Source organism: Rhincodon typus, chromosome 9 (assembly GCF_021869965.1).
Source record: "Rhincodon typus isolate 14 chromosome 9, sRhiTyp1.1, whole genome shotgun sequence".
In the NCBI taxonomy this organism is placed as follows: domain Eukaryota; kingdom Metazoa; phylum Chordata; class Chondrichthyes; order Orectolobiformes; family Rhincodontidae; genus Rhincodon; species Rhincodon typus.
The window spans coordinates 27,042,072-27,067,805 of NC_063340.1; the positions used below are offsets into that span (position 1 = coordinate 27,042,072).

General features: G+C 40.8%; 1 long non-coding RNA gene across 2 annotated transcripts in view; it reads right to left on the bottom strand.

Moving 5' to 3' along the window:
* Window positions 1-4,058: 4,058 nt before the first annotated feature.
* The window catches only part of LOC125484062, a 53,657-nt gene continuing 31,981 nt past the window's right edge, over window positions 4,059-25,734 (bottom strand). For both annotated transcript variants that reach the window (XR_007262938.1, XR_007262939.1), the window contains exon 3: window positions 4,059-7,622. This is a non-coding gene — a long non-coding RNA (uncharacterized LOC125484062). The remainder of the gene's footprint in view (window positions 7,623-25,734) is intronic.

Below are 25,734 nucleotides of genomic sequence, written 5' to 3' on the forward strand. Positions count from 1 at the left end.
AGGTAGTCAATGAGTTGAGTTTGGTAAGATAGTGAGGAATCTCAATAGGTCTCATGATGGAAATCCCCAAAAGTTTGATGCAACGTGGACTTAACCAAATAAATGTAAGGTTTTACCCACTGACTTTGATGTAATTTTGTGGATACTTCTTGTCCATGTAAATTTAAAACTTTTCTTGCCCATACAATTTGAAATCTTATTTTCTAGAAATCTGAAACTAAAGAAGTCCATTTGATTGGCACTCAATCTACCATTTTTAATATTCACTTTCTTCACCACCAATGCTCAGTAGCAGCAGTGTGTGCCATCTTGAAGATACACTGTAGGAATTCAGCAAGGGTCCTTCAACAGCATCTTCCAAATCCATAATCATTACCATCTACAACAATGAAAGCAGCAAGCACATGGGAACTTCACCACCAACTGCAAGAACCCCTCCAAGTCACACACCACCCTGACTTGGAGTAGGCTGCATCAAGTTATGCATAGATCCTCAGTATGCAAACACCAAATGTCACTACATACTGAAGGTCTACCTGCCCAGAGTGTTGCTCAGCATAGGATTGGCCTCATTGCAGTGGAACACTCCAAGTAGTTGGACTGTTCCAGATTACCTGTCCTTCATGGAGAAATTTGCAAAGAAAAGCACCTTTGACCACAAGTCCATCAGGAAATGGTCAGCACGTAGCATCCTCGAGACCCTGTGGAAAAGGTGAGGTGGATCTTGTCACGTGGTTCCTTAAGCAGACTGTCAAAATCATTTGGCAGAATGCCTCATCACCAGAACTTTTCCAACAAGCACTAAGACATTGTTTGGCTGGTGGGGAGAAAGGCACTACCGATGTGATCCTTCTTGCATACCCGGTCAATCTGCATCATTGCATACTGCCCTCGAAGCGGCTGCATCAACTGCAGCCAAACACCAACTGTGCCTGACAACTATCAGCTCAGTGAAAGATGCTCTTTGGTCTGCCCAAAACTTGTTGGTCTTCCAGAACAAGGAGTTGACCTCGACTGAGTGTTGCAGATTCCAAGATCCAGGAATACATGCTGAGGGATGCACTAAAGCTTAGGAAAGCAGTTGCCAAGGTGCAATGGAGAAAGATCATTATCTGAAGTCTTTCTGCTGAAGTTAAAAGGGGAACCGTTCAGTTACTGGACCCTCCTGGTGCCTCAAATCCATGTAAATATAGTCTAATTCAAGTAAGGGATGCCTTTGGTTTGTTTGGATAGAGTCAAACTCCAACAGGCCCGAAACGTCAGCCTTCCTGCTCCTCTGATGCTGCTTGGCCTGCTGTGTTCATCCAGCTCTACACCTTGTTATCTCCAATGTTTGTTTGTTTGTTTCCTTGATATGCTACTGTACAGAATCGAACTGATTTTGTGACTATATATACATACAAAGATATTTTTTATGAATAAAGTATATTTTGAAAAAAGAAATATTATTGCTCTTTTACCTGTAGCTGGATCAAAATCCTGGAGCTCCTTTTGTGACAACATTGCACATGTGTCTGCTCAAAGTCTGAATATGGTTCAAGAAGGCAGCTACCACCACCTTCCCCAGGGCATTTAGGGATGGCCTATAAATGACTGCCCAGTGTGTCCATATGCAATGAAGAAACTAAAAAAAACCTCATGGCACAATCTCTTAAGGTCCTGTGGGCTATAAATCCCTTTACTCAGAATATTGAAGTTAAACTACCACCCTCCATTCCATTAAAACTATCAGCAGAGCTTAATATGGCAGGGATAGCTCCTTCAGTGCTGGCTTCAGTGAAATGCTACCAGACAAATAATTGCTTTACGTGCACACTGGAAGTCTTGGTATCATTTAGAATGAGCAACTTGGGCAAAGCTTGATTTTAACAGAGACACCAACTAAATGAAAACACTGAGCCAGTTTAAACATTGATCTTTACATAGGTATGTGCTGGTTGAAGATATCTCCACCTTTTGACAGGATTATTGCTTAGCAGCAGTAACAATTAGGTTAAACAACAATAATAAAAAAATTGCTTTGTTATATAACTAATTTTATAAAGAAAAACAAATGTGTTCCATTGCAGGGGATTAGTAGAATTTTATAACACAGGAGGCAGGCTTTGGAAATAAAATATTAAGAATCCACAACAGAAAGCAACAATGCATCTATGTTTTATATTAACCCCACTATAACACGTGACCTACCATAACTTACAATTTCAACACTGCAATATTACTTCTACAGTTTTGCCCACTAAAACTCATAAATTCCACACTTCTGTTACTTATGTTCCAGCAACTGGTACTGAAGATATAATTTGCAGCCTTAGATTACAAATGTAGCCATCAGCAAAAGACAAAATGTCACTAAAAATATGGAACACAGATGTAGTGATCAATGAATTAATTTTGTATCTTCAACTATCCATGACTCAATTTCATTAGCATCCTACCCCAGAATTGTCAAAGTTGGAAGAACTGTGTAAAGTTCAAATATTTATTCATTAATCTTAGCAAAGCATAACCAGTGTTCCTAAATAGAAATGCAAAATTCTGCAATGACATCAGACGTAGTATGCACAATGGATTCTGATGAGGAGATAAACACAGATGATGGTAGACTTAACACAAGAAAGAACCAATTTGAATGAAAAACAATTTAAATCGAGCAATTTAAATCTAGTTAGTCAGACAAATCTAGAATTGTAAAATCTCATCTGGTTCACAAGTGTCTTTTAAAGGAAACCTGCTGTCCTCACTGAACTTAGCCTTTACATGACTCTAAACCCATAGAAATCTGTAATGTCAATGCACCATCTAACCACTTCAAGGAAGCAAATAACACTGAACTAAAAATCCCACATGATAAAGACACATCCAGACTAGGAAACTCTGCAAAGACACCTTTCCTAATTTCTGGGTGCTTGTGCCTAAATTGGAACAGCTGTCCCAAAACTAGTCAAACAGCAGGCTAACATGATAATGTTCACATAATCTTACCTTACAGAGGTAGGGGATAAGCATCCTTCTGAGTCTTTGCATGGAGTACCTGATAATTGATGAAAATCCTTGGTTTTCCATCGTTCTTCCTCACGAGGGCTATTTGGAAATGGTAGGATTTTGATGACTCTCAGATGTCACCTCACTCCAAAGATTTCTGCAGGCAGTCCTGCAGTTCCATCCAGTGATGGTGTGGGATCCAACAATAACGAATCTTTACTAGCTGGTCATCATTAGTCACAACACTGTGGCTTATCAGGTCTCAATACCAAATGTCATCATCTTTACCAAAGTCATCACACCATGGCCAGAGTAGGAACAAGCTGCTACTTCTCAGTCTCCTCCAACCAGCATCTATCTTTGAAATGTGGTTGGAGATATCTCTTTAAGTCACTGTCCTTGATAGTGGCAGGTTTAAGGACATGTATGGGCATTCTTGGTCAGATGTCGCTGAAATTGACAATCTGAATGAGTACCCTACTCTCCTACAGTGCTGAAGGGAGGGCAGTCCCCAGAAGTACACCAAGTGGAAGCTCTGCTACATGTGACTCAATGCTCCAACAAGATCTAATGTTGTCCTGTTGGAGAAGGCTGGCATGAGATTCAAGGACAGCATGGTGGCTCAGTGGTCAGCACTGCTGCCTCACAGCACCAGAGACCTAGATTCAATTCCACCCTCGGGTGACTGTGTGGAGTTTGCACATTCTCCCCACGTCTGCGCGGGTTTTCTTCAGGTGCTCTGGTTTCCTCCTACAGTCCAAAGATGTGCAGGCTAGATGGATTGGCCATGCTAAATTGTCCGTAGTGTTCAGGAATGTGTAGATTAGTTGGGCTATAGGGGGACGCTCTGGGTGGGATGCTCTGAGGGTTGGTGTGGGCTTGTTGGGTAAAAGGGCCTGTTTCTACACTGTAGGGATTCTATGATTCATAACAATGATGGTGTGCGCAGGTAAAAGATCAACTTTCCAAGGATAACAAGGTGTAGAGCTGGATGAACTCAGCAGGCCAAGCAGCATCAGAGGAGCAGGAAAGCTGATATTTTGGGTCTGGACCCTTCTTCAGAAATGGGGGAGGGGAAGGGGATTCTGAAATAAATAGAGAGAGAGCAGGAGGCGAATGGAAGATGGATAAAGGAGCAGATAGGTGGAGAGGAGACGGACAGCTTTCCAAGGATGTCCGCTTATCTAATACAAGGACATTCGATCCCAACACTACAGTAATCTCAATTTCCTTACTTCCACTGAACTACTGATCGCGGCAAGGGCTATGAGGAAGCTGAGGCTAAGAAAATTATGATAGAGTATAGTGTAGTGATGGTAGGGGATGTTTAGCCCCTGTGAAGCAGAGACTTGGGTGAGGGAATAGACATCAATCAGCCCACACTCCTTGGCCAGATGCTCACAGAAAATCTGGTGACTAATGGTGGGCACCTCATTCTAGTGTCAATTACACAAATGCTTCTACTTTGCCAAATTTAATGCATACTATGGGGCAACTCCCTATTACTCTACATAAGACGGCCTCTTTCCGAAGGAACTTCAGTGGTTCAAACCTTCTGAGAAGGGAAGGCTGATGCACTGGATGGGGTTTCTGTGCTTGACAGCAGTTGGTGGCCATGATTGTTGATTCTGAAATGCTCAGTTCTGTTACAATTCCAACACCTCATAGCATTCCTTGGGCAGAATTGTCCATGAAGCTTATTATGTGGATAAGACAACAAGGACTGGGTCTGAGTTTGCTGTGTAGCAATCTTGCTGAGCCTGCCTTTCCAGCCTGAGGTCTACATCCCCATCTGCACCCACAGTCTCCTCTCTAGTGGCAGCTCCTTTCCTGGTATTAGGGTCACAATCTTTTCCCATATTCTGGTCATGTGATTCAATGCTTCAAAGAAAATATCATTGTGTTTTGTCCCTGGTAAGCCTCCTCAACTCTGTTTTGACATTCTCTGCTTCTGTTGGCTGCTTGTTCAAAATCCTGTTCTGGAAAAGGAAGGAGAGATTCAGGTGGACAATGCAACAGAAGGGACACAGAAACCAAATCTTCCCCACTGGCTTCCTTGTACTCATAAAACCTCTGTGCCAAGCTATTGTCCCCAAAAGCCCTCGTCAGTACCTCAAAGATCTTCTGCGGATTTCTTTTAACATCTGTGCAGCTTCCAAATCTTTGCCAATGAGCCTTCAATGATGAATGCCACTGGCTCACTCATGTTGAGGCCCCTGGACTCCATGACCAGCTGTGTCTCCTCAATCTAGGCTTCTATCACCAGATCGTCATGAGTTTTTGGTCTTCCCTGAACCTGTATAGCTTCCCACTCATCAGCAAGTATCCAACCAGGGATAAAACTTCTCCTCCATAGAATAAAAGGAAGGTAGGTGGAGAGTTTCTGCCTGGGTTTGGCCTAAGGGCCTGAATTCCTCTGCCAATACAAAGTATTTAAAGATCCCTGAGCAGCTTCAGCTTCCCTCATAGACATTGCCCACTTTATCACCAGCTTCATCTTAGCCAGGCCCCTCTCCATCTCGTCTGCCATGACTTTATTTATGCTATGAAATTTGCCAACTATGTCAAAAATGCAACATGAGATTTGAACACATGAATTGCCCAAAGATCATGAAGCAGGGGTAATTTATAGGACAAGAATCAAGTCATTACAAACAGAAAGGGAAATTAAGGATAAACAAGGAACTATTTATACTATGAGTTACAGTGAGCCAAGGAATTATTTTGTTTGACTGCTCCCCTTCTCATTAACCCTCCCTCCACTGAGAACACCTTTTTTCTCCATCAAGAGGCAGTATAACTGCTCCAGCTGGCCTCCCTCACCATTGCCATCTGCTGGTGGGGGTAATAGCGAACTGCTGAGCTCTCTTCCACAACGCCATAGCAACCTGCAGCTGAAGGATCCATTATATAATGAACTAATACTTCTTTATATTGAATGCCAAGTGACAGAAACACTGATGGTAACAATGGCACAGAGATACTTTAGGTGAAGCATTTAACTGTCCATTACCAAGAGTAGCAACACTGCTGACTAAGTTGATCTAATCTGACAGGTATATCTAGCAGAATGGTTAACTGTTAATATGACAGATATTGTTGAACAGTATGAAGGAGACCTCAATAGTAGGTTTTACTCCTTCAATATCTAAATCTTTTCTTCCCTTAGGCCCAAAGTGCTTAAGGTACTCCTCAGTATTAACTTTTTTAGACCCTTAAACCCTTACACAACATCTACCTGATGCTTTTATCCTACCATGAATATTTAAACACTTGTACATATAATTACTTCTACCACTATCCCATCTCCTCACCAAGTGTCTGTCTTCACAAATTCAGGCAAATTGAGCTTTTGTTATTCTCCCAGCATTGGAAATGTACATTATACATTGAAGTTATGGGCTCATGATATTATCACTGTATTATTGGTTGTAATCTAATGATATAAAGATCTCAGTCTCCATCCTACTGAACTCTATCCTCTTGCACCATGACACACAGAGGGAAAGGTTCTACAGCATATCCGAATTGCCAGCTTGAGCCCGACATGCAATTATCAATGACTGTGGTGTACATATATAAATACCATGAGCTGATACAAAAGTTCATTGAATTCTTCAGTACTATGTGACTCACATCTTGTCCTTATGTTATGGGAGCTAACATAAATATCACAGTATGTTAGTTACAAATCATCAGTGTATCTAGTCACATTATGTCACCCAGAATGTGTACTCTTCAGACTTGGAAGATTGGCAAGTATTTGGGTTGATGACTTTTTACTTTGGTTCAGTTTTAGAGCTGAAAGTCCTTCCAAACTAAAGGAACTTTAATTGTATGCATTTCCTTCATGGAGAATGGTTGTTCTGTTGAAGTAGGCAATTTATTTTTTTTAACTATCCTGGATCTCTGAGTTAGGCAACTTTTCCTTGACTGTGTCCTGAATCTTTGGACATCGATCATCTCTGCTCAGTGATGGCTTCCATGAGGTTTTATGTGCCACAGTTCCAGTTTGTGTCAGCAGATTTTTGTTTTCAATCTGCTGGTAAATCTATGTATGTATAGACTCTTTAATTTCCACTTGTTGACTCTCTCCTTCAACTTTAGTGATAATGGTGTTATAAGTTAAAACAAAACCCTGTTCTCTTCCTCAGTCCTGCTAATTGAAGATCTTTTTCTGTTTTGGCATGAACTCTTGTCATTCTCACCAAGGGCTCTGGCTGGAAAATCTGCAAAGTCAAATATGCTGCTTGAACTTGCCCTTGTCACTTCAGCATCTGACATCAGACTTAAATCTGTCATAGCTAGCTATTCATTGATCTGTGTTTCATTCTGTGTCTAATCAGTAACGATCAGTTAATTGGCTCAAGTGGCGTATACAGTTCATTGACTGTCTTGGTTCTCCTCACAAACCTTGCTGGATCTTGCAACCTGAGCACATTTCAGTGGAATTTTTTTTCACAATGAGCTATCTGATCATCAGTATCCTCTGAGATCCAAGGCCACTATAGCATTGATCATGCTCCGACCCGGAATCTTGCGATCTCCAAGTGTTCTTGATCATCTTTTCTAGGACATCTTCCTGAAGTGAACAGTCTTCCATCATTTTCCAGTAAGTTGTCGATTATTATGAAACGCTGTTGACACACAAAACATATGTTCATTGCCAGTGTACTGGACCTTTGCTCCAGCTATCTTCCAACACAATAGCTACGGATAATGAAACATTCTCTTGGGCACTCTTTTGCTCCTATCACATTTAGGGGCATAGAGATGTACAGCATGGAAACACACCCTTTGGTCCAACTCGTTAATGCTGATCAGACATTCTAAATTAATTCAATCCCATTTGCCAGCATTTGGCCCATTTCCCTCTAAACGCTTCTTCTATACACAACCAGATGCCTTTTAACTGTTGTAATTGTCCCAATCTCCTCTGGCAGCTCATTCCATACACGCACCACCATCTGCGTGAAAAAGTTGCCCATTAGGTCCATTTTATATCTTTTCCCTCTCACTTTAAACCTGTGCCGTCTAGTTTTGAACTCCCCCACCCCAGGGAAAAGACTTTGCCTATTTACCTTATCCATGCCCCACATGATTTTATAAACCTCTGTAAGGTCACCCCTTAGCCTCTGACACTCCAGGGAAAATAGCCCCAGCCTGTTCAGCCTGTCCCTATAGCTCAAACCCTCCAACCCTGGCAACATCCTTGTAAATCTCTTCTGAATCGCCTCAAGTTTCACAACATCATTCTAGATCCAATTGTGGCTCACTAGCTACTGTCTCTTATTGACAGTGTGAAACAAATTTCTTATGCCAAATAGATTCAGTTTTCTGTTTGGGATCCACCAGAAGTCTAAGAAGGCCCATGTAATCTTTTAGCAGGTGTCCTTTGACCTGTTGATTCACAGCTGTCTGGTCCAGTGCCAATTGTTTATTGACTTTGACTAATTTGACAAATTTCGCCATCTGAACAAGATTGAGACCAAGACAGGGCATGTGATAGAGCAAAGTGATCCCACAAACAATCAAATAAAAACTCCACAGTCCTGCCACATCCTGTTATTAATGGTGGTCGGGAATCAAACAATGAATGGGAAGAGGAGATTTTATAAGCGTCCTCATCCAGAGTGATAGTTAATGTTAGCATATAGGTGTAAACGACAAGAATTTGGGACATTCCAGGTGATTCTAGTTCTATTAACATTTTGGCAGAAAATCTCTTTCGAAGTAAAGCCAGAAGTTTGTTAACAGTTGGAATCTACAAATATGATTGGACAAATTAACCCATTGAGCCCCTAAGCAGTGCCAAGTGGATTCTTTGACCAGAAGTTTTCCATTTTTGGACTAAGTCTGAAAGCAAGAGTGGTTCCAGAAGGATATTCTGGCAATCAGGCAGCTGACTGACTGTTAGTAAGCTTTCTGTCAAAATTAGATCTGTAGAACAGGAAGTCCAACCCACCTGCAGCTGCTGGCCAATCTGAGGCTAGCAACTCCAGGGCACAACAGAGGCTAAGGCTGCTAGGACTGCAGGCCCTGCATTCAAGCATCATGATCACTATTGAGAAATATAGGTGTCATTTGAGCAGAGTTTCTGGGGATGGGTATTTGCAGGAAGAGGGGTGCAAAGGGTTTGGAAGCAACTAAAGAGGATTAGTCTCAAATGCAACTCACCTACAGGTCCAGTCCCTCAGTCTTAGACAAATTATTGGAGACTGAGGTGCCAACCCACAACTGACAGCTTGCCGACACTTATTTAACAGTCAGGTGGACAGCATCTTTCTTATCCCATTTGTAATTGAAGTCAGTGCAGCTAGGTGGGATGAGTTCCTTAAATGGTCATTAATTGACCACTGGAGGGCTTCAAATTGGCAGTGGGCAGGGAAACTGAGTTTGAACCTTCCTGACAGAAATCTTGTGTTAGCATTTCGCATCTGTGATACCTACCTGCCCAATTTTCTTCCCTTACCACCATCTCCCTGCTGCTTTCCAGGAGAGGTAGATTCCATCCTTTACGTTGTTTGTTAACAAGGGGCAGTAGTTTTTGGGTCTGCTTGATTACTGATGATGGGTCAAGAAATTCAACAGTTATCAGAATTAAAGCACAGCATGATGACAATTTGGATTAAACTTATTGTAAGCCCTTCTGTCTCGGATATAAATCACAATTTAAAACCAAGCATGCACGTAAATGTTTCTGAAATTGAGATTAATAAAATAAATCAATATGAGTTGCAATTTTAATTACTCAGGGAAAAGTACCTGAAGTTTAAGGGGATAATCACATTTTCAAGAAGAAAATCTGAATGAAAAGTCAGTCTAGTTGGTTTCTAGATTTACAAAAAATGCTTCAACTGACGGAATATAAATTGAACATTAACAAAACATGTCAGTGCAATAAGACTAATTTTTAAATTTCGTATAATTTTCTAATCATAAAATGGCAGGCGTAATTTGATTTTGAGCTGATATAAAGAATGGATGAGCAAATATCTACATCTTGATTTTTATTGGTACAGGACAATTTAAACTTGATTGAAGATGGGGATATTCCTTTATGGGGATCTACACCCAGAAGCCATGGTGAAATATTACTGAAACAGCTCTGTGAGTGAAGGTTTACCCGGGAGTATGGTCAGACTCTAATATAGTCATGCATGAATTAATCTTGTATTTCCTCTGTTTTTGAACATGGAGCACCCCACCCCATTGCTCGGTTTAGTAAACATTGGAGCACGAAAGGAGACATGTAGGTACAATGTAGTCAACATTACAATACCCAGCGAATGTGAATTGGGGTTCATGGTTATGGAATATATGAACAGAATGTTGTTTGTTCCTATGTCATCTTGCAGCACAACAGTTCCCAATGTGGGGTTTAATACCATAAGGCATGATATTGACAGCACTGTGGAGGTGCAGTGATAGGACTTCCTGACTGGTGTCAGCACTGAAGTAAAGAAGAGTACTGTGTAACCACCAGTGAAAAGCAGGATTGCCTTGGATAATAAGGTGTAGAGCTGGATGAACACTGCAGGCCAAGCAGCATCAGAGGAGCAGGAAAGCTGACGTTTAAGGTCTGGACCTTTCTTCAGAAATGGGGGAGGGGAAGGGGATTCTGAAATAAATAGAGAGAGAGGGGGAGGCGGATGGAAGATGGATAAAGGAGCAGATAGATGGAGAGGAGACAGACAGGTCAAAGAGGCGGGGATGGAGCCAGTAAAGGTGAGTGTAAGTGGGGAGTTAGGGTGGGGATAGGTCAGTCCGGGGAGGACGGATAGGTCAAGGAGGCGGGATGAGGCTGGTAGGTAGGAGTGTGGGTGGGAGGGGTGATAGGTGGGAGGAAGGACAGACAGGTTAGGGAGGCGGGGACGAGCTGGGCTGGTGTTGGGATGTGGTTGGGAGAGGGGAGATTTTGAAGCTTGTGAAGTCCACATTGATACCATTGGGCTGCAGGGTTCCCCAGCGAAATATGAGGTGCTGTTCCTGCATGTGAAATCCACATTGCTACCATTGGGCTGCAGGGTTCCCATGAGAAATATTAGGTGCTGTTCCTGCAGTGAAGTCCACATTGATACCATTGGGCTGCAGGGTTCCCAAGCGAAATGTGAAGTCCACATTGATACCATCTTCCATCCACTTCCCCCTCTCTCTCAATTTAGTTCAGAATCCCCTTTCCCTCCCCCATTTCTGAAGAAGGGTCCAGACCCGAAATGTCAGCTTTCCTGCTCCTCTGATGCTGCTTGGCCTGCTGTGTTCATCCAGCTCTACACCTTGTTATCTCAGATTCTCCAACATCCACAGCTCCTACTATCTCAGGATTGCCTTGGAGATGTTATCTATCTGGTCTGTATATTTTCTTTACCTCCTCTTAAACTGTTCATCTTGGCATTCATGTTACTAACTTTTTATAAAATATCTCCTGCTCCTAAACACTTGACTGCACTTTGTAGGGATATTGATCTACCTAGTAAGTACTTTTGTACGCCTGGATGTATACTGGTAAAGTCACTTAGTCACACAAAGCAGAATCCTAGTCTCATATTCTGGGGATGTGGGTTTGAATCCTTTCATGAAAGATGGTGAAATTTGAATTTCATCAATAACACTAGAATTAAAGTTGAGCCTACTGGCAACCATGAAACCATTATTGTAAAAACCTATTTGGATCACTGATGTCCACTAGGGAAGGAAATCTCACTATCCTTAACTGAATTCCAGCTGACAAATGTCAGAAGAATGTGTAGCTTGTAAGGAGCTGCTATGGCTATGTTTTCCCAAACAACCTTTGATACAGAGAATGACCCATAATTTGGAAATGGTTGCATAGCCACCTGTGAGATGATTGAACCTGAAGGAGATAAAAGGCAAGAGTACCAGAAATCCTGTTCTTAATGATTACATGCACAGGAGTCTTTTGTGGCAATCCAACTATGCATCATTTTTGGACCAAATTAGTTTGATGTGGATCAATAAGAAACAGATCATATACCACAGAAAGGAGTACAGACGAATCACTGGGGGTAGTTATTATGCACTCAAAAGCAAAAAGCAGAATTAGAGTACTTATTGATATGCATCAGCAGAGTGAGACATAGACTTAGATTTTACTGCACACAAGGAGGCCATTCTGCCTATCATATCTGTGCGTGTCAACAAAGATCAGACCGCACAAATTCCATTTTCCAGCTCATGTCCCATAGCCCTGAAGGCAAAGTGAACAGCTAGATTCTGCTTAAATGTTATATAAATTTCTGACTCCACCACCCTTTCAGACAGTGAGTTCAGTTTCCCCCCATCCTTGGGGTGAAAACAATTTTTTCTCAGCTGTCCTCTTAGCCTTCAACTTCTTACCTGAAATCTGTGCTTCCTGGTTATTGACTCCTTGACTAATGGAAAAAGTGTCTTCCTTTTCACCTTGTCTCTGTCTCTCATAATCATATGCAGTTTTATCAGTTCCCCTTTCAACCTTCACTGCTTCAAAAATAAAACAACCTCAGCCTATTCAACCTTTTGTCAAAGCTCAGACTTTCAGTTCAGGCATCATCCTGGTAAATCTTCTCTCCACCCCCTCTCATGCAATCACATCCTTCCTATACTATGGTGACCAGAACTGCACACAGAACTTCAATTATGGCCAAACCAACATTTTATACAACTCCACAATAATGTCCCCATCTTGCCTTGGTAATTTTCTGACGTGTTTGTATCTATCTTACCTACCTGCCATGCAACCATCAGGGATATGTGGAAAAGCACACAAAGGTCCATCTGATCTTCAATATTTTCAGGGTTCTACAATTCACAGTGCAATATCTTGCCTCATTAGGCCTTCACCAAGTGCATTTGTCACTGCTCTGCCCACCTGATCAATCGATTGATATCCTTCTGCAGTTTATGGTTATCTTCCTCGCTATTTGCCATCCTACAAATTTCCATGTCACCCTTGGACTTTTTGATCAAACCACCTAATTTTAAATCCATTGATGTTTGTCACAAACAGCAAGGGCCCCAGCACCAAACCATGCAAAACCCCACTCAAAATGAATTTCCAGTCACAGAAACATCCCTGTGCAATCAACCTCTGCTTCCTGCCTCTCAGTTAATTTTGGATCCAGCATGCCTTTTTGCCTTGGATTCCATGGTCTCTTACGTTTTTTGAGAAGTCTGTGATGAGGCACCTTTATAAAGAGCCTTGCTAAAGTCCATGTGGAACATATTAAAAATATTACCCTCATCAACTCTCCTTGTTACCTCCTCAAAAGATATGTTCACATTTATCATAAATGACCTTCCCTTAACAGATCCATGCTGACTATGCCTAATTAATCCATCCCTCGCAGTGAATATATATTTTGTCCTCATAGGTTAGATTGACTGTCCTGTAATTTCCTGGTCTATCCCTGGTTTGCCTTTTAATAATGAAATAATGTCAGAAGTCCTCCAGTCCTCTGGCATCTCACCTGTGATCAGAGTGGATCTGAAACAATGCTGCCAGGGTCCCTAATACCTTTCCCCCTGCCTTTTCAACAGCCTGTGATACATCCCATCTGGACCTACAGATCTATCCATTTTTAAGACTTCTAAACTGGCTAGTACCTCCTCTCTTTTCTATGTTAACTTCTTCTAATATTTCACGGTCCTCCATCCTGATACCCAAACCTGCATCATCTTTTTCCATTCTGAAGACTGATGCAAAGTATTCATTGGGGATTGTGCCCACCCCTTTCAGGTGCAAACACAAATTAACTATCTGGTCCCTACTCGAACCTCAGCTTTTCCTTATTATTTTCTTGCTTCTTGTATGTTTGAAAATCTCCAAGTTGTTGTTTATTACACCCACCAATGATTTTTCATTCACTCTCTTTGCTTTTCTAATTTTCTTTTCTAAATTCCCCCCTATACTATTTATATTCCTTAAGGGAACATGCTGTATTAAGTCTTCAGTATCAGTCATAAGCACTTTTGTCTTAATCCTCACCTTTATGTCCTTTGACATCCAGGCTGCTGAAAACTCAGCCCCACTCTTTGGATTGAACTTGATGTTTTTTGGCAAAGTCTGAGTTATGTTGAGGTTTTTTTGTAGTGTTTGTTCTTACTAAACTCACCTCATTAATTACCTACCAGACTACCATGGCATCTCTCCCATCTGATTTCCACCCATCTCATCACATGCTTTGCCACAACAACTTAACACTCACCAGATATCCTGGACTTCTTGGCATCCCTTGCACCTATGCCATTTTCAAAAGTATATTGTGCACCCACATGTGCACAGTCAGTCCAGAATTGCACTGCACAGTTGCTGATATTTGCCCAGTAATGGCAGACAGAAGGAAATCGGTGCCCCACTGGATGGTGTGGTGCCAATTTAGGACTTCCTTCTCAAGCAAAGCCATTCCAAGAGGACATGACACCAGACCATGGTCTGAGATTTTCATCTGTGTTGAAGCAATCTCAGCTGTCTAAAGGAATGCCCAGCAATGTAGGAAGAAAGCCAATGTCCTTCTAATCTCCTCCAGGATAAGTGCCATCATCTTCTCTCCGATACGTCACATTCACACTTCCTCTACTACTGTACCACCTCCAGGCACATGCTGTACCAGTCTCACTATTTCCTGCAAACACTTGGCTCACCACACCACCTTGTACCACTAACCCTGCATACTTCTGCATGGCATACTTACTTGGAATACCTCCACAGCTCCACCACCAGAAACAGTTGTGCCACACATTTTCATCTCCTGTAATACTGGCTTCTCTCTCATTCCAGGAGCAAAACAGCCCACAATAGGGCAGTAAGTGTCAAGATTGGTGGTGCACTGCTTGCCATTTTGCACCTTACCATTGTAATAACAGGATCTTGACTCTGACTGCCTCAGGCAGGTTCTGTACTTGTATTGGAGGCTGCTGTTGACTTACTGCACTGCAAACCCTTGAGCTAGGCTGTCTCCCTTGACTGAGGTCTGCTGACAAGCTCCCTGGTTTTGTGTCTGCGCTAAATGGCATGGCAAGACTGGAATAATTTCAGCCTGGTATCTCTGGCTGAGCAGAACATGGTATTGCAAGGAAAGGAAGCTGTGTGCATCCAGGTATGCACAGAGTGAGTGTGCGCTATGACAGACAGCAGAGAGCCCAGCGATGCAATCTGATTCAGTCCATAAGCTGGGTGTGTCTCTCAGCATTCCATATCCTTGATTCACCATTGAAGGGCAGGTGTCCTGTAGATGGATCAGAGATGTCAATGAGGGTTCTTATAGATTGACACAAGTCATATGCTGAGGTCTGTGATTGTAGTGTATGTGTGACCAATACCCATGGAATGTGCCTGAGGTGTTGGTGCCTGGTTTCTAACATGAAGGTCAATCAGAGTAAGTGGCAAATTAAATCTGCCAGGTACCTGCTCTGATTTCCTTGTCAAGTTTTCCCAATGTCAAACTGTGACCATGGTGTTGGAGGTAGTATATTCATGTAGACAGAAAATTGGCTAATGGGCAGGAAACAACGTTTAGTGATAAGGGTTCATTTATGGTTGGTGAATCATGACCAGTAGGATTCTGCAGGGATCAGTGCTGGGACCACAACTGTTTACAATATATATTAATGACTTGGAGGAAGAAATCAAATGAAGTGCAGCCAAATTTGCAGATGATGCTAAAATAGTGGAAAGGCTGTTTGTGAAAGGGATACAAACATATTTTTTAAACAGAGACATTGATAGGTTGAATAGGTGGGGAAAAGTTGGCAAATGGAGTATAATGTGGGAAAATGTGAAGTTATTCATTTTGGAAAGGAAAACAAAATAACAGAGTATTTAAATGGAGAAAAGCTGCAGAAGGCTGCGACACAAGGGGCCTTTGGGTTACTTGCGCACAAAACACAGAAAGCTATCTCACAGGTACACAGGTCGTCAGGAAAGCTAATAGAATGTTAGCCCTTATTTCAAGGGAGTTGGAGTAGAAGATTAGGCAAGTCTTACTACAACTGTACAAGGTGCTGGTGAGACCACATCTGGAGTACTATGAACAGTTTTCGCCTCTTATTTAAAGAAAGATATGTTTCATTGGATGTAGTTCAGAGAACATTCACAAGAATGATCCCTGATATGGAAGGACTTTCTTGTGAGCAAAGACTAAACGGGAGTTTAGAAGAATGAGAGATGATCTCATTGAAATATATAGGATTCTTAAGGAGCTTGACAGGGTAAATGCTAAGACAATGTTTTCCCCTCATGGGAGAGTCTCACACCAGAGAGCACAGTCTGAGAATAAAGGGGTGCCAATTTAAGACTGGGATAACTTTTGGGACCACAAGTTTGAGGGTTGTGAGTCTTTGTAACTCCTTGCCACAGAAAGTCACAATCCCCACTATTTCTGCCTTTATTATTTTTTTCTCTGAAATTGCTAACATGTTTGCTCCTCTATCTCTTTATGTCTGGGAGCCTATCGTGCACAAATCAAAGAGATAAAGCCTACTGAAAGCAGGATTCCTGGTGAGAATCCAGTCCTAATAACCTATAGTCAAATTAGATGAGCTACCTGGGTGGACGGGCACTGAATGCTTTCCTTCATTTGCTGTGGAATTCTTTTTAAGGCTTAAGTTTTTTGACAGTAAAGCTGTTTGTAGTTCTCAATGTAATTCTCAATCTTGCAAACCTTAAATGGGGCAAAGGTGAATATGCAGAATTAGGTTGCAGATCAGCCATCATCCCATTGAACAGGTTTCCATATTCTATATTTCTATATTCAGAAACTAATTATTAGTCTCATTTACAATGATATCAGGCAGCAGTTACTCAAACTTAGGCTTCTAACCAATAACCAGTTTGGCTTCTACTGGGATTACTAAAGTCTAGATCTCATTACAGCCTTGGTACAAACATGGACAAAAGAGTTGAATTCAATAAGTGATGTAAGAATGACTGCCCTTGATATTGACACACGTTTGATTAAGTACAACTGCAACAGGTTCTAGTAAAATTGATATCAATAGAGTTCAGGAAGAAAAATATTCTCTGCTTGGAATCATACCTAGCACACAACAAGATGTGTATAATGTCTTAGGTCCCACTACCCAGAGTAGTTTAAATGATCTTAGAATCGTAAAACATAGAAAGGTTAGTATACAGAAAATCCATTCAACCCCATTGTGCTGGCTGAATAAACTAACCACCCATTCTATTCCCATGTTCCAGCACCTGATCCATAGCCTTTCAGGTGTTGACACAGTTCTAGGTTCTTTTAAATGAGTTGAGGGTTTCCTCCGCAAACAACATCTAAGCAGTGAATTCCAGAAACACACCACCCTCTGGGTGAAAATGCTTTTCTTCATGTCCCTTATGATCCTTCTACCAATCACCTTTAATCTATGTAGCATGATAATTGATCTCCCTGGCAGGGAAAACACATCTTCCCAGTTCATTCTACCCAAGACCTTCCTTATGTTGTGCACCTCAATTTAGTCACCCTTCACATTTCTAAGGAAAACAATTGTAACCTATTTGATACATTCTCATAACTTTCCTTCTAATCTCTACTCTTAGAACTTCTTGCTACTTTGCAATAGCAGTTCATTTAAAGATTATTACTATTCTATTATTTCTATTTGTGAGATATTTTTGTGTGTAAACTGTTTTTCATATTTCCTTATACATTGCCTGACTTCAATAATTAATTCACTATTTTTGAAGCACATTGAAATATTTCAGAGACATGATCAAATTCTATAAATCAGTTCCTATCTACCTATTACAGTGTGATTTGCTGTGCTGAAATGCCTAAATAGAGATGTCTTGAACAGCATCACATAGAGTACAAGATGATTGGTTATATGTGGTGAATTTTCTCATTGTATTGTAGAACAAATTAGAAGTAATTCCGACTATGAGCAATAGCATTAGACAGGCAATAGTGAATGGACAACCTACGAAAGACTTCACTGAAATTAAAATCTGGAGAGGTACAACACGGACTGCTGATTCATTGTCATCCATTTATATTTTAACCTAAAATCAAAATTGCTTGTATTGTGTGTTCAGATAAACAATTTTGTAGATTAGGCTTAACGCTATTAATGTTTGCCCACATCTACAACATTTGTCCTGAAAATAACAAGTGAATCTGGGATAGTGTAAGTCTTGAATGTTAAGGAGGGTTTCTTACTAAATTCAACAAGCTTGGCTTTTAGTGGAGAAGTGCTAATGATGTCTTATCAGAGCACTGGAATAAACAGGAAGATGGGTGAAAATGGCTTCATAGGAACACGGCCAATTATATGGGCTTACAGGGCTACTGGAACAAAAATACATACAGCAGCACACCAGTTGCATAATGCCTGGGGTCTATCCTGCTTTAGTAATTTTTCCTAATCAATGATTTGAGAAATTGAAGCCATTGTCTTTGGTCCCTGCTGCTATTCCACTCCTCGGCCATTGATTTCATCCCTCTACCAAGCAGTGGTATGAGGTTAGGCTAGACTGGAGCTACCTTGGAGCTGTATCTCAACCCAAGATGTGATTCTTCTACATATCTGTATCAACTATTGTTACCTCTGTAACATTGCCCAATTTAGCCCTGAGTTATCTCAGTTTATCAGCTGCTGAAACCCCCTTTCATGCCTTTGTTGCCTCTAAACTTGACTATTCAACACACTTCTGGCCAATCTCCCAAACTGCACCTTTCATAACTTAAGTTTATTCAAAACCTTGCATCCCGTGTTCCACCTCACACCAGTTCCCCTTCATCCAACACTGTTATGATCACTGACCTAACTTGGCTCCTGGTTAAATAATCATTTCATTTTAAAATTCTCATCCCTATTTGCAAACCCTGGTTCACGTGTCAGTATCTCTATAATCTCCCATCGGAATGATTCTCTTTATAAATTGCATAGCCAATGTGAAAGTCTGTGCACACATTGACTCCTTTTAGTGACTATGGCCGTGTAAAAATCATCTTGAGTAAAAACATTAAAGGTGTCACACTCTTAAATAAATAAATCATTTACCCACTAAAAAAAAGGACCAAATGATATGCTGCCTCTGGTATATTTCCAATCCTGTAATTCTTGTATTGGCAGAGAAATCCTTTAAAAATTGTGAACTTAGTGTTCTGCGTGAATATGCATGTCAGATTAATACTCCTATCAATGGAGACCTCAAAATTGATCATGATTACTTGACATTTTGCTTGGTATTAACAAGATCTAACTAAAATTGATTTTTTTATAGATATACGCAATACAAGGAACAGACAAGGACATTGATTTTATCAAATATCTTTCTGAGTTTTGATTTTAAGAAAAGATATTTTGTGTGCAGAATGCAGAACTTGAGTATTGCTGCTGGCAGTGTGGGCATAATTGCAATGACTTGATATTTTTCCAAGCTTACTTACAGTGCAATGCAAGAAATTTACAAATTATTGTTATACTTAGTCTGCTCAACACTCATTTCTTGTCTCACACCCACATGACTGACTTTTTACTGTCCTCTGATGAAGCCTAGAAAGGCATTCAGTTATATAAAACTGTTATGATGTCACACTTATGACAGCAGTTCAAGGAGGTCACTTTCTAACAAGGAATTAGCTATAAATCCTGAGTGAGAAGACAGGAATTGGATGGGTGAGGCAATTTTAAAGGCTGATCACTTTTTAAAGTCTAATTTTTGTTTATCAACTTATTAAAAATAACTGTTCAAAAGAGAAATACATTTTGAAAGAAGTTTAAGTTTCTTCCAGGCTTAAATGGGCAAGTAAATGTTCTCCAAGATAGCTGTTACTCGTTAATAAGTGAACTTCTTAAGCCAGGTTCTTTGCTTTATAAGAGCTGAACTCATTGCTTTTCAAAGAATGTAAATATAAAGGTTTTGAATGCTGCTCGAGTGCAGAGTGTGAACCAGGAGTTACGTAAGGGGCATGAGGTTTAAAGGGGAACTGTAAATTAATTGAAAAAGGATAGATAAACCAATTTAGTTAACACATTAGGACAGCTAATGTGTCAGACTGCAAATGTGGACACTTCTGGATGCCACAGCAGGCTATGGTATTGCAATAATGATAAGTGTCAACAGCATGAGGAGATACAGATCAGAGACTTTGAGTTTGAGGTCAAGATTCAGGCATTGTGACACATCAGGAAGGACAAAATTTATTTGGACACTTTGTTCCAGAAGTTAGTTACACACCTTAGGTTAATGCTTTCTGATTTAGTCAGTGCTCAAGGACAAGGGGGTCAGGCATGTAAGGATGTCAAGAAGTTGGAAGTGAAGAACAAAGAACAAAGAAAATTACAGCACAGGAACAGGCCCTTCGGCCCTCCAGGCCTGCGCCGATCCAGATCCTCTATCTAAACCTGTCGCCTATTTTCCAAGGATCTGTATCCCTCTGCTCCATGCCGATTCATGTACCTGTCTAGATACATCTTAAAGGACGCTATCATGCTCACCTCTACCACCTCCGCTGGCAATGCGTTCTAGGCACCCACCACCCTCTGCATAAAGAACTTTCCATGCATATCTCCCTTAAACTTTTCCCTCAGGATCCTCAGCCTTTAAAATTATCCAATGGATTTGAGGTTATTGTAGCTTGTATGGATGAGACACAGAAAGGACTGCAGTGTTGATGAGTTGCATGACTATTGGCACCATGGTACAGGAAGCCATTCAAATGGGGACAGTTAAAGAAATAGCATGATTACAGAGGACAGTCTAGTCAGAGGGATAAACACTGTTTCCTGAAGTCAAGAACGTGAATCCAGAAGACTACATTGCTGTCCCAGTGCCAGGGTTCAAGATATCTGTTCAAGGCTGGACAGGAGCTTGTAGTGGAAGGGGAGGGATCCTAGTGTCATGGTCTATGTTACATAGGAAGAACCGCCTATGTAGTCTTACCTAGGTTGTATGCAGACACTATGTTCAAAAGCGCAGCCTCAAAGGTTTACAAACACAGCCAGTTGCTATCAGCTATAGACAGCAGAGGAAACCAAGATCAACAGAGGTTACAAAGGTTCAAGTGAAACCAGTTACAAACAGCCCACGGGTTGTATATTGACTTTTTGGCATCTTGACTGCTTATGTATGTAAACTTTACACCACCTAGTGTGGCAACAGTGAAGGGTGTTGGTGTGACCCTATTGGATGCTTTGAATCCAGCTCATGACCCCATTGGCCACAGGCTATACAACATTCTGGAAGGTCTAACGTGAGAGGGATAACAACACACACCTGGATGCTATCCCCTCGGTAAAGACTAAGTGAAAACTTGACTGCAGGAGCCACCTTTTGTGGAAGAGAGCTAGCCCTACCTTGGAGTGGAAGGAGATTTCAATGCTCCAGCTCAAACACGTGGATCATTATGAATAATATCCTTTCTCAGATGGACAGAGCTGAATAGACTGTAAATATTGCAAGTGTTTGGGAAATGCTCACATGGTGTTTTAGGAATGTTTTGTTATTAAAATCGAATTCCACCACAAACCAAATTCTGTGTCCCTTTGTCTGCCTCACTGACGAGTGCTCGGGTAAAGTGCCTTTAACACGTAAACTGGTTAATGTGTCCAAAACATGGGCAACAACATACAGTCTGGGTAAACCTCATTAGTACCAATGTTGTAGAGCACATATTTTTGAAATGTATGCAAAATGGTTTTATAGAATAATATGTTGAAGAACCAATTAAGGAATAAGCTATTTTAGAACCAATATTGTGCAACATTGGCCAATCTTGTTGTAAAGGAACCTTTAGTGACCACAATCCGATAGCATTTTATACTAAGGTTGAAAGTAATGTGGTTCAATCAGAAATTATGGTCATAAAATTAAACAAAGGAAGCAATAAAGGCATGAGAGGCAAGTTGCCTAAGGTGGATTAAGAAATTGCAATAAAAGGTATGATGGTAGACCATCAATAGCTAATATTAAAAACAACTTAATACATAATGTACATCAAAAACACATTCCTTTAATGCATAAAAACTCAGAAATGTACGTGTCCCAACCATGGTTAACAAGATGTATCAAGAATTGTATTAGATGTAAAGACCCTATAAAGATGCCTGCAAAGAAAGACCAAGAAAAGATTGAGAAAGGGAAAATATAATGTAAGACTAAAATAGCAAAAAACATCAAAAAAAATACATGATTTGAAGGACTCCTGTAAATCTGATGCATAATGTTACGAAAAATTGTAGTGCTAGAAAATTTTATTGTTCATTCATGGGATGCAACTGGTGCTGGATGGGTCGGCATTTATTGTCCATTCATACTTGCCCTTGAGACGGTGGTGATGAGTTGACTTCTTGAACGATTAGCGTTTTGTAGTGTTGATACATTGATTATGCTGTTAGGGATGATGCCTTAATCCAGCTGCAGAAGGAAATAGCACCATAATTTTAAACCAGGATGGTGTGTGGCTTGAAAAGAGATGCATAAGTTGTGGTATTCCCATGCATCTGCTGCCCTTGTGCAGGTGGAAGAGGTTGCAGGTTTGGAAAGTACAGTAACAGGAGCTTTAGTCAGTTGAACTGCATCTTGTAGTTGTTGCACACTACTTCTACTGCTACTTCATCATGATGTGGTGATGTGAGGATGTGGAATGGAGTGCCACTGAAACAAACTGATTTGTTCTAGATATATTAAGCTTCTTGAGCGTTGTTGGAGCTGGACTCCTCCAGATAATTAGACAGTATTCCATCACACTCTTGACCTCTACACTGTGTAAATAGTGAAGAAGCTTGGCAGAGAAAGGAGGCTATTTAGTCACCAGAGTTCCTTGTCTCTGACCATTTCTTGTAGCTTCATTATTTAAATGGGTGATGCCATTCCAATTCTGGCCAATGGTAAACCTCATGATATGGTGAATTCAGTGCTGTTGATGCCTTTGGATGTCAAGGATAATGGTTGAATTTTCTCTTATTGAAGATGGTCATCCAGTGTCACTCGTGATGACACAAATATTATTTGGCGCTTATCAGCACAAATGTTGTCCGTCTTATTGCATTTGGCCACAGCATCTGAGGATTGGCAAATGGTGTTAAACATAGCACAATTGTTGTTGAATATTCTCATTTCTGACCTAATTCTGAAAAGAAAGTCAATGATGAAGCAATTGAAGATAGTTGGTCCAAGGACACTACACTGAGGAACACCTGCAGTGAGGTCCTGTGACAGATGATTGACAGATGATCCAACAACTATAACTATATCCCCATCTTGAGTTCAGCTCTTTTGTCCATATTTTCCTGATAAATCATGAGATTTAGAATAAATGTTGGAGTGGCAGGCCAACTCCCTCATGACTGTATGTCATTGTGCCGCTACCTCTTTTGGGACAGGACGTACTTAGGGATGTTGATAGTGATGTCTGGGTCAGTCATCCACAAAGAATCATACCTTTTATAGAAGATTTGAAATTCTGGCTTAAGTAGTTTATGGGACAGCTCTCCAAATTTTGATACAGGCCTTCAGTTATTGGAAAGGAGAACTTTGCAAGGTTGACACGGTTGAGAGTCTCATCGTCATTTCCAATGCCTTGATCAATTCCAGGTGGTCTGTTCAATTTAATTCCTTTCATAAGACTTTGTAGTGGTTATATACAACAGAGTGACTTGCCAGGCTTTTCCATAAAGCATCTATGGGTTAAATACATTGTGGATCAGGAGTTCGGTGTAAGCCACTCTAGGGATGATAATTTTCCTTCTCTAAAAGATATTAGCAAGCCAGGTTTCTACAACAAACACGGTGCTTTTACGGTCACCATTAGATAAACTTTTAATTTTAGATTTATAAAGAGAAATCCTAGGCCCAACCATCTTCTGCTGCTTCATCAATGACCTTCCCTCCATCATAAAGTCAGAAGTTGGGATATTTGCTGATGATTGCACAATGTTCAGTACCATTCGCGACTCCTCAGGACCTGAAACAGTCCATGTTCAATCGACAAGTAACATTTGCTTGCCAGGCTGTGACCATTGCCAATAAGAGACAAACTAACCAGAGCTGCTTGACATTCAATGGTGTTACCATCATTGAATCTCCACTATCAACACCCTGGGAGTTATCAATGACCAGAAACTCAATTGGACTAGCCACATAAACACAATGACTGCAAGAGCAGGTCAGAGGCTAGGAATACTGTGGTGAGTAACTCATAGCCTAACTTTCCAAAGCCTGTCCACCATCTACGAGATGCAAGTCAGTAGTGTAATGGAATGCTCCCCTCTTGCCTGGATGAGTGCAACTCCAACAACAGTCAAGAAGATTGACACCATCCAGGATAAAGCAACCCACTTAATTGGCCCGACATGCATAGCATCCATTCTCTCCATCACTGATGCTCAGTAACAGCAATGTGTACAAGATTCATCTGCAGGAATTGACCAAAGATCCTCATACAGCACCTTCCAAACCTGCGACCTCTTCCAAATAGAAGGACGAGGGCACACCACCACATTCATGTTCCCCTCCAAGCCACTCACCATCTTGACTTGGAAATATATTGCCATTCCTTCACTGTCACTGGGTCAAAATCCTGGAAATCCCTCCCTAATGGCATTGTGGGTCAACCCACAGCAGGTGAACTGCAGCAGTTCAAAAAGGCAGCTCATCACCACCTTCTCAAGGGCAACTAGGAATGGGCAGTAAATGCTAATCAGTCAGCAATGCCCACATCCCGCAGTTGAATAAAAATAAAACTCACCAGCTGCTGTGCTATTGTCAGTGCAGCACCCTGGTTGTGAGAAATACAAGTCCAGTGTGAACTCAACTACACCACTGACTCATCTATTAATGGTACATAAAAGTGGACAAATCTCCTGGTTCTGATGTCTTAACATCCAGGATGTTTGAAAGGGGTGGCTGTGGAGATAATGGAAGTCATCTTTCAAAATTCTGTAGACTCTGGAATGATCCTACAGATTGGAAGTTAGCAAATATTTTGCTTGGAAGTTAGCAGATACACCAATATTTAAGAAAGAAAGGAGAGAGAAAACGGAATTATAATTAGCCTGACCAGCACTATGAGGGAAATTTTAGAATCTATTATAAAAAAATGAGCAGTTGGCTAACATCAGCAGGTCTGATGAAACACAATTTACATTTCACCATTCAGAAAAGGTGATGGATAAACAAACACAGTAAGTAATTGAGTAAATAATTTAATCACTCTCAAAGATACAATGCTCTTTCAAAATTGAATGAAGAACATGCAAAGGTTAGTAATAAACCAGAGGCTTTGGAAAGTATTAAAAAACCAGGAAAATAATGCCAAAAAATTGACAAAATAAATTGAGCATCAACTGAGTGTAAACTAGCAAGTAATTCAAAATAGGGAGAGTAAGGGCTTATTTAAATAAAAAGCAAGAGAGAGGCCAAAGAATCCTATGAGAATGAGGCTGGGGAAATACAATAGGGAACCAGGAAACGGTAGAAGAAATGAATAATTAATTTTACATCAGTTGTCACGATAGAAGACACAAATAGAAATCCGAAGTAAATGGGTAGAAAAGAAACACAATAGCTATTACTAGAGAAAATGTATTAAAGAAACTAATGGGACTAAAGGCCAGAGATAACGATAAAGCCTCTGGACCTGATGGGTTGCATCATAGGATAGTTTAAAAAAAAGTGCCTACTGTCACGACTTACCGGGGTAGTCTGCTGGAAATCAAAGCCCTCCATTCCCAGATTTATCACAAAAGTTAAAGATATTAAAATAAGTACACAAAGTTTCCCAATTTACCTGATTTTCA